Raw genomic sequence first — 9,044 nt, 5'->3', positions numbered from 1 at the left:
ATATCCAGTAATCTGAGAGCAGAATGCTACTGACAGGATTATTCTTTGGAACGTCAGTGTAGACTTGTTGGGCCAAATGACCTGTTTGCACACAGTAGGGATTCGATAAACTTAGAATTGCGTTTCGCTAAACAAAACTGACATTTTTTTTAAACGTTGCATTTAAAACTTATCTTTAAGTGTCAATTGTTAATCTTGTAAAATATCTCAATGTTACTGAAATCAATGTTCAAACAAAACACTGCACATAAAGCTGCACAAAGATCTTTATGACCATCTAATTACTGTTCAGTGGAATAATCACAGTAAAATTTTATTGTCTAGGAGATCAATCACCACTATCACAGTACGGATCTGGTTATGATTCCCTCCAATAAATGCAATCGTTGTCCTCTGGTATTTCAGTTCAGTCGTTATACACCATACGGGTTGTTCAAAGCATGGTTAATCTTTATTATGAATGGCCAAGGATTCTAACGGCAAGAGATGTTGTTAGATCTGATTTGTTGCATGTTTTCAAACAGGATTTCACTCTAACTATTGCAAAAAGTCTGTTAATTTGGTCTTGTTCAACTGCTAAAGTTAACATATTCAGTTCATGTTCATTAAACATATTTTAGAAAGTGAAGAAAGCTGCAGCATTGGAAAAGGGAAGCCACATTCAAAGAGCTGGAGTATCGACCTGTCGGGCATTCGGCCATCATCAAAAAAGATTCCTGATGAAGGGCTCATGTCCAAAACGTCGATTGTGCTTCTCCTCGCATGCTGCCTGACCTACTGTGCTTTTCCGGAACCAACTCTTTTGATATTAGAAAAATTTGACTGAATATTCAGAGATAATACTAAAGGTTGCATCTGTCAATTTAATTTACAGTGCTTTCTATTCACTGAAGTTTTCGTGTTACTTTCTCATCTTTTTATTCTTAAATCTGATACAAATTTCAAAATACAGAACACATTAAAATTCACATGAATTATAAATTTGATTTCTCAACAAGAAAACCAATGGAAGGCAATATAGAATTCTTGAACAGCCTACACGTTTGAATGAAAAAGCAATTCCTTCCAAAAAATGTTTGCCCGTCTGTGTCTCTCTTTCAATTCAATAATCCTGCAAATAGTTTATAATTGCAGTTGATCTCTCTGAATGAGTACCTAATCAATGTCAATGTAACCAGCTGAAACATTAACAACAGATTGATAATTGAGTGTTACAGATCTTATTTGAAGTGAACAAATGTTTGGAATTTACTTGAATTCCATCAGGGAACATTCTTGCATCATGATACAAGAAATGAGATATGTGAGAGATGTACAAACCTTATTTTTAAATTAACTAACTCCAATATTTTCAAAGTATTTCAACCTTACGGTCATAATGAACAGGTGAACGGAAAAATAAAAACAAGTTTCTGACAATTCATAAACTGAACAACAATTACCAATTTACTTTGATCAAAGGACAGAGTAATATTTAGATGAACCACAACGTTTAGTTACAAAGTAGGTAACCAGCTGACTGACAAGTAATAGATGGGAGCATTTGTTAGTTTATTGAAGAATATATCAACTTTATTTCCAATTTATAGCACGAGATAATTATGTTTAATGTGTTTCAATTGTTTGGACATGCCCCTTTGCAACAAAAAAAATCAATCTCATTACTTAGACAACGTAGTCTTTAATTCTGCAACATTTTCAAATATTCTCCAGGAACTTATAAGCGACAGAATTAACACAGGTATCCCCACTATCCGAAAGTAAAACGTTATTATGAAACCTTACATAAGCTGAAAAGGCGTTATTTGAAGAAGCATTAATTTATATGGGAAACAGCTCCCTTTTTTTTCGTAAAAGTGAAAATCCTCTTCAGATTTCTTTCAGTTAGAGAAAATAGGGACAGATGTCAGTCTTTTGTAAAAGCAAGGTGGCAAAAGCGAATTTTCCAACACATATGTCTTGATAATCTGCCTCAAAGACGTATCAGATTTTGTGATTATTGATATAATAGATAAAAGCAGATCTAATGTTGGATTGAAAAGCAATTCAGTCTGTGCTTAGGTTCTCTCTAATCAAAATTCAGAGCAGCTCTTGATATATTTTTGTTGAAGTTGTGATTGGGAACCTTTCCTCGGGTCTAGTAATAGAGACACTGCCACAGCTCCACAAGCTCCTTCCATAATGTTCCCACTCAGGACAGGCAGGACTGCAATATTGTGTTTCATGTGGTTTCTCAAATGAAAACTAATCCGCTGTTTATTGTCGTAATTTGAATGGGAATTAATCAGGTAGTTTCTGTATGTAATGGACTGGAAATTCAGCAATATTTTACAATAACAAAAGAATAAATGAATGATAGTCTTAAATAACAGGAATCTCATGACAATTCTGTGCAAGACAAATTTACAAAACTGCGTGATCATTGTACTTTGATTTTAAAATGCATCAGCCATTCAATGTGAATATTCAGCTGAAGACAACTCCCCTTCCTTTCAACAATGTACAACTTCCACAAATTCAAAATGAACAGTCATTGATAAAGGAAGGAACAAGCTGATGGTAATTCTATTTTATGTACATAAATGTGCGATGAATTTTAAGTAAGTTTTATACCTGTAAAAATGAAACTCTTATTGTGCTTCGAAATACAATAAATGTTAGCATGAAGTGAAATATAATTAAATCAATTCAACTGTATTTCTCTGTTAAAATACAGTTCAATATTCAAAGTAATCGAGTGATTGTACACTGCAATATCTTTACATTAATTCTGTGCTGGGACATAATTCCACATTTATACCCCTTATAGTGAAGCAAACTTGGGCCAGGACTCAGAGGAGGTCGGGGAGGTCCTTAATGAATACTTTGCTTCAGTATTCGTGAGTGAGTGAGACCTTGTTCTTTGTTATGACAGCGTGAAATAGGCTGATCTGGTCGAAAAGGTCGATGTTAAGTCTGAGAATGTGCTGCAAATATTGAAAAATCATATGGATAGATAAGTTCCCAGGGCCAGAAAGGATATAACTTAGTTTGGTATGGGAAGCGAGGGAAGAGATTACTGTGTTTTGGCAATGATCTTTGCAAACTCAATGTACACTGGAGTCATGCCAGATGATTGGACGGGAGCAAACGTTATTCCCTTCTTCAAGAAAGGCAATCGAGATAATCCATGGAATCATCGATGAACCAGACTTACATCGGTTGTAGGCAAATTATTGGAGAGGATTCAGAGAGACAGGATTTATGATTATTTGGAAAAGCATAGATTGATCAGAGATGGTCAGCATGGCTTTGTGAGCGGAAGGTTATGCCGCACAAACCTTATTGAATTATTTGAGGATGTGATAAACACATTGGTGAGGACAGAGCAGTGGATGTGGTGTATATGGATTTTAGCAAGTTGTTTTATTAGGATCCCCATGGTAGGCTCATTTAGAAAGTAATGAAGCATGGAATACAGGGAAACCTGCATGGTTAGATAATACATTTGATGGCCCATAGAAGGCAGGATGAGATTACATGGATAGTTTTCACCTTGGAGCACAGTGACCAGTAATAGTCTGAAGGGATTAGTTCTGCGACCTCTGCTCTTTGTGATTTTTTTATAAATGACTTGGTTGAGGAAGTGGAAGGGTGGGTTAGGATATTTGCCAATGATAGGAGGGTTCGTGGGGTTGTCGATAGAGGCCTTTTGTAGGTTGCTCGAGGACATTGGCAGAGCTGGGCTGAGAAGTGGCAGATGGAGTTCAACCTGGAAAAGTGTGAAGTTATTCATTTTGGAATTTCAAATTTGAATGCATATTTTCGGATTAAATACAGGATTCTTGACAATGTGGAGTAATAGAGGGATCGTGGGGTGCACATCCATGAATCCCTCTTAGCTGACATCTAAGGTGATAGGGTTTTTAAGACGCTGAATGGTGTGTTGGCTTTCATTTGCAGGGCGATTGAGTTTAAGAACCACGAGGTTATGCTGCAGCTCTATGGATCCCTGGTGAGACTACACTTGGAATGTTATATTCGGTTCTGATCACCTCATTAGACATTGGATGTGGAGGCATTAGAGAAGGGGCAGATGAGATTTACCAAGATGCTGCCTGGACTGGAAGGCATGGCTTATGAAGAAAGTTTGAGGGAACTGGGGCTTTGGTCATTGCAGTGAAGGAGGATGAGTGTTTTCTTGATAAATTTGTATAAGATGATGAGAGGCATAGATAGAATGGATAATGAAAGACCTTTCCCCACAAAGTGGCATAATTTTAAGGTGAATAGGGGAAATTGTGGGGAGATGTCAGAGATAGTGGTGGGTGAGTGGAATGCACTACCAGTGGGTGTATTAGATTCAGATCTATCAGGGACATCTAAGCGACTCTTGGATAGGCACAAGGGTGATAGTAAATGAAGGGCATGTTGGTTAGTTTGATCTTAGAGTAGGATAAAATGTCGGAACAACATCGTGGCCAAAGGGCCTGTATTGTGCTGTACTGTTCTATGAACTGAAAATGAACAATTATTATATCTTAGAAATATATAAATTTTCAAAATTCTATTGGCATACTAAATAATATTGATAAATTCCATCTTGGTATTTGACTGTGCTATATACAGGAATTGTTGCAGGGAAAAGTAATTAGGTATTTCTAAATTTATAAGGCTGGGATTACACAGATCATTCAAATCAGCAAAAGTCATATTTTTAACAGTGCGTGTTGCATCATAAGTAAATGATACTTTTGAAGGTGTGTTGATTGGAAATAATGCTGTATAAGTACAAGGGAAGATTGGATTAAATTCAACTATAAACTTCACTGTAGTTGTTAGCAAGACTAAACTAAAACATATAACAATTATTGTCATGCAAATGCCTTAATATTTACTGTTAGAATCCTCAAAAAAATTGTACCATTTTTCAAACAGTCAATAAATTAAATTGTGAACCTCAGTATACTTGTTACCCAGACCAATTATTATGAAATTATTGTAATGGTAATGACATGATAACTAATGCTAAAACCGAAACAGATAAATTGGTTCAATACTTTGTCAGCATGTTGCTCTGAAATTGATTGGATATTTATTAAGATTGATAAACTGAGGAAAAAAAAACAATAGCTCACTTCATAGAATTGAAGGAAGAAATGAGACAATGTTTTTGAACAGGATTATTTTTGTTTAAAAATGCAGTTGATGCAAGAATAATATATTTTCCTCCATTGGCTTTCTTGTAGAGACGCGTTTTTTAAAAAAAAGATTGTCATGATTCAATGTTGAGACGCTTGTTTTAGAGTCTGCAAAGGGGAGAGTGAGAGAGAAAGAATTTTTTTTAAAAAGCAGAAAGAAAAGGAACTGGCGATCAGAGGAGCTCCAACTGTAGTGTCTCACCCGGCCAACATCTTATTGGGTGAGCTGGAATGCAGACTAGTCAAGCAACAACCTGACACAGTTATACGCAGAGAATTATACCTTACAATGTCCTAGACAGCACCGTTAACATCCCTGTATGTCCTGTTACACCGGCAGGACATGGATGTAACTGAAATGCTGGAACATGCAGGGTTATGGACGAAGGTCTACAGAATGTAATCAATGTGATTTATTTGACATTTCTCCAGAACATTAAACTTCAGTCCAATTTGAAAAGTTATTAGCGTCATCAGACTTGAACTACAAACGTCAGAAAAATAATTACCAGAACGTTACAGCACAGATCGAGGCCACTTGGCCCATCCTGTATGTGTTAGCTGTAATTGAACTTCCTAGACTTCAAAGCTTTTTATACTCAACATTGAAAGCAACAATTTCAGACTGGGAACTCTGCCCTCTATGCTTTTATAGACTGCTTTTTAAATGTATTTCTTGTTTCCTTGTTTGTTTCCCAGCCCTAACTCTATTCTCCGTTGCCTTGAGGGACTACCATTTCTGCTATTTAATCTCTACTGCCTTCCCCCGTGTGATAGACTGTCTTTTTGTCCTTGTCTCACCCTCCAACTTGCTCATAGCCTGTTACATTTCGGATGGTTCCCAGACATCTGTAACATTCACTGCACCCTCAGGGTCAATGGCGCAAGATTTCAATTCTCTTCCTCCTCAGATAAGCAGAAATCTTTCTGGTTGCAGTTTTCCACAGATTTTATTTTGAAAATCAGAGCATTTGTGTCAGAGATAAGTATTTGTGAGCCTTCATCCACAATTCCGAGCATTTGGATGTAATTTGTGACCCTCCCACAGATGTGTAACGTTATTGGATTGGCCATGCTAACATGGCCGCAGTGTGCAATATAGGTGGGTTGGCCTAATCATGGTTAATGTGTTGTTATAGGTGTATGGTGGGAGACCAGGTAATTGCAGAATAGATGGGCCGAATAGACTCTTTCTGCACCCACTGGATTCTGTGATTCTAACTAGTTGTGATTGTTGTGATGTTTTCCTAATGCTAGGTTCTTTCAACTCATACATATGATTCTGTGGATGTTCACTCACTCCTTCCCTTCAGTTTTACATCAATTTCACACTGTATGTGAGGGAGGGAATGGATTTGTAAATATAAATACCCGAACCAAAACCCTTTACAGGTCAGGAACTGTTTCTGCTACTTTCATCATTCACAAGGAACAGGAAAATAAAGGTTCAGTCACAAATCTTACAGGAACGTAGAGGTTATAATCATCATGAAAGGCTGAACAGCTCAAAACGTGTTTCTCAAGGAAAGAGGAGGCTCAAAGACAGCCTGGTACAAGTAGGACGCTTTGTGTCTGTGTTTTCGGAGATTTGAGGTTGAAATCATTGGGTTGGAAGCATGTTTCATTGCCCCAGATCAACAAAGGTGCTGTCTAAATGTGCATCTTTCTTTCTATCTGCCTGAGTTAACAAGCAGATGGACAGGTCAATGTCTGAGTGTCTTCCCAAATACCTGATTGAATCTGTTTCCACCACCACGCCCCCCCCCCGCCCCACAAACTCAGGTGCCTCACGCCACTGTGTCACGGAGAAACTCTGCCATTACAATGAGAACTGTCTTTGCTGTGACCTCTCCTCGTGCTTCCGCCTAATCCCCACTTCCCTTCATTAAATCCCAGCTGCCTCTTATCTACCCACATGGGCATGTTGAAGAGCATGACAGGAGAATGGATTGAAACCGAAAGTTCAATAGCCAGAATGAAAGATAAAGAAGGAAATAAACTGTGATTGTGGATCCCAGGGGACACAGACCCCAGGATTAGTCCTTGTGTGCATTCCTGCAGTAATACAAGACAGAATTCCATGATGAGAGCTAAACCCGGGTGGCAGGAGAGGGAGCCACTGTACATTAGCAGGTTTAGTTCAAACGCAGGAGGTTTGTTCAGTCAGTAACAGTGTGTTAGACATGGAGGTGAAGTGAGTAGTGAGGGGAAACGTTACCACAAGCTGCAGATGGATAACTTTCATTGGAACTGGAGGAGGCCATTCAGCCTCTCAACCCTGCTCTGCTATTTATCATGATCATAGCTGATGCGTGACCTAACGTACAATTTTCAAAACCCTCTAATTTCATCAATAAGCTCCTCTGCAACAGATAAGTATTGCAAAACTAAACATCTGCAAATGCTGGAAAATCAGAAACAAAAACAGACATTGCTGTAAATATTCAGCAGATCTGTCAGCATTTGTGGAGAGTGAACCGTTTGTGTTCAGTGATCAGTCAGGTGTCAAGCTGCAGCTGACCATTATGCTGTTTCTAGAACACCGGAACAAGTTCTGGTGCGAGGGGAATGAGATTGTCAATAACAACTGAGAAAACAGGAGGACGTATTCAATTAGAATTAGGAATTCACTTACCCCTCCCTAAGGGAGGGTCACACTGCAGAGTGGCCGTTCACCTGCCCCATGTAAATCGATCTTACAATCTGCTGAGGCACCAGAGATGGCACAGTGGATTTAGACCCTTCACGTGCTCCATGTGTGAGAAAGGATTCATTCAAATCTCTCACCAGTTGAGATATCAGTGCATTCCCACTGGGGAGAGTCCATTCACCTGCCCAGTGTGTGGCAAAGCATTCCCTCAGTCCTCTGACCCGCTTAAACACCCGCGAGCTCACTCTGGGGAAACGTCATTCACTTGCTCCCAGTGTGGGGGGGAAGTTCACTCAAATGCACCAACTACAGAGACCCCCGTGAGCCTACACAGGGGAGAGGCCATTCAGATGGTCAGTGTGAGAGAGGGGATTCAGTGATTCATCCTTACCCACTGAGACGCCAGTGTGCGCACACAGGGGAGATGGTATTCAGATGCTCAGTGTGAGAGAAGGGAGTCAGTGATTCATTCTGCCCCCTGAGACCCCAGTGTGCGCACACAGGGAGAGAGGCCATTCAGATGGTCAGTGTGTGCGAGGGGATTCAGTAATTCATCCTGCTCCTCTCAGACCCCAGTGAGACCACACAGAGGAGAGGCCATTCAGATACTCAGTGCGTGAGAAGGGATTCAGTGATTCATCCTGCCCACTGAGACCTCAAAGGGTTCACACTGGGAAGGAGGTCGTTTAACTCTCTGTGTGACAAGGGATCTTCTGAGTCTTCAACATGATTGAGAGACTAGTGAGTGCTAACATGGAAATGGTCATCCACCTGCTCCGTGTGGACTGCAGGACTCTGATTCCGATGTTACTGTTCATCAGAGTCAGGAGTGGACCTTGTACATGATGACACTGTTGGAGTATTGATGTTGTTGTTGTTAACCACATTAACTGGGCTGGAGTTGACTGAACTTACATTGCCACTTTCTAAACCTCAGGATGTCTCTCTGGTCAAGATGTCTCTACAAACAGCAATGGGACAATGAGCAGGGCTCATCTGTTTTGATTTAAATTGTGATTATAGCACGGCTGCTTCACAGCACTAGGTACAAGGTTGGAGTCCAGACTTGGTCAATGTGGATTTCCCACATTCTCCCCATGATAATGTGGGCCCCTTCCAGGTGCTCTGGTTTCCTCCCACAGCCCAAAAATCGGTCGTGCTACCTTGTCCACAGCATCCAGGATTGTGCAGACTAGGTGGATCAGCATTTAGAA

Source organism: Hemiscyllium ocellatum, unplaced genomic scaffold (genome assembly GCF_020745735.1).
Source record: "Hemiscyllium ocellatum isolate sHemOce1 unplaced genomic scaffold, sHemOce1.pat.X.cur. scaffold_313_pat_ctg1, whole genome shotgun sequence".
Lineage (NCBI taxonomy): Eukaryota > Metazoa > Chordata > Chondrichthyes > Orectolobiformes > Hemiscylliidae > Hemiscyllium > Hemiscyllium ocellatum.
The sequence above is the reverse complement of the archived record's forward strand: the minus strand, read 5'-3'. Positions refer to the sequence as shown.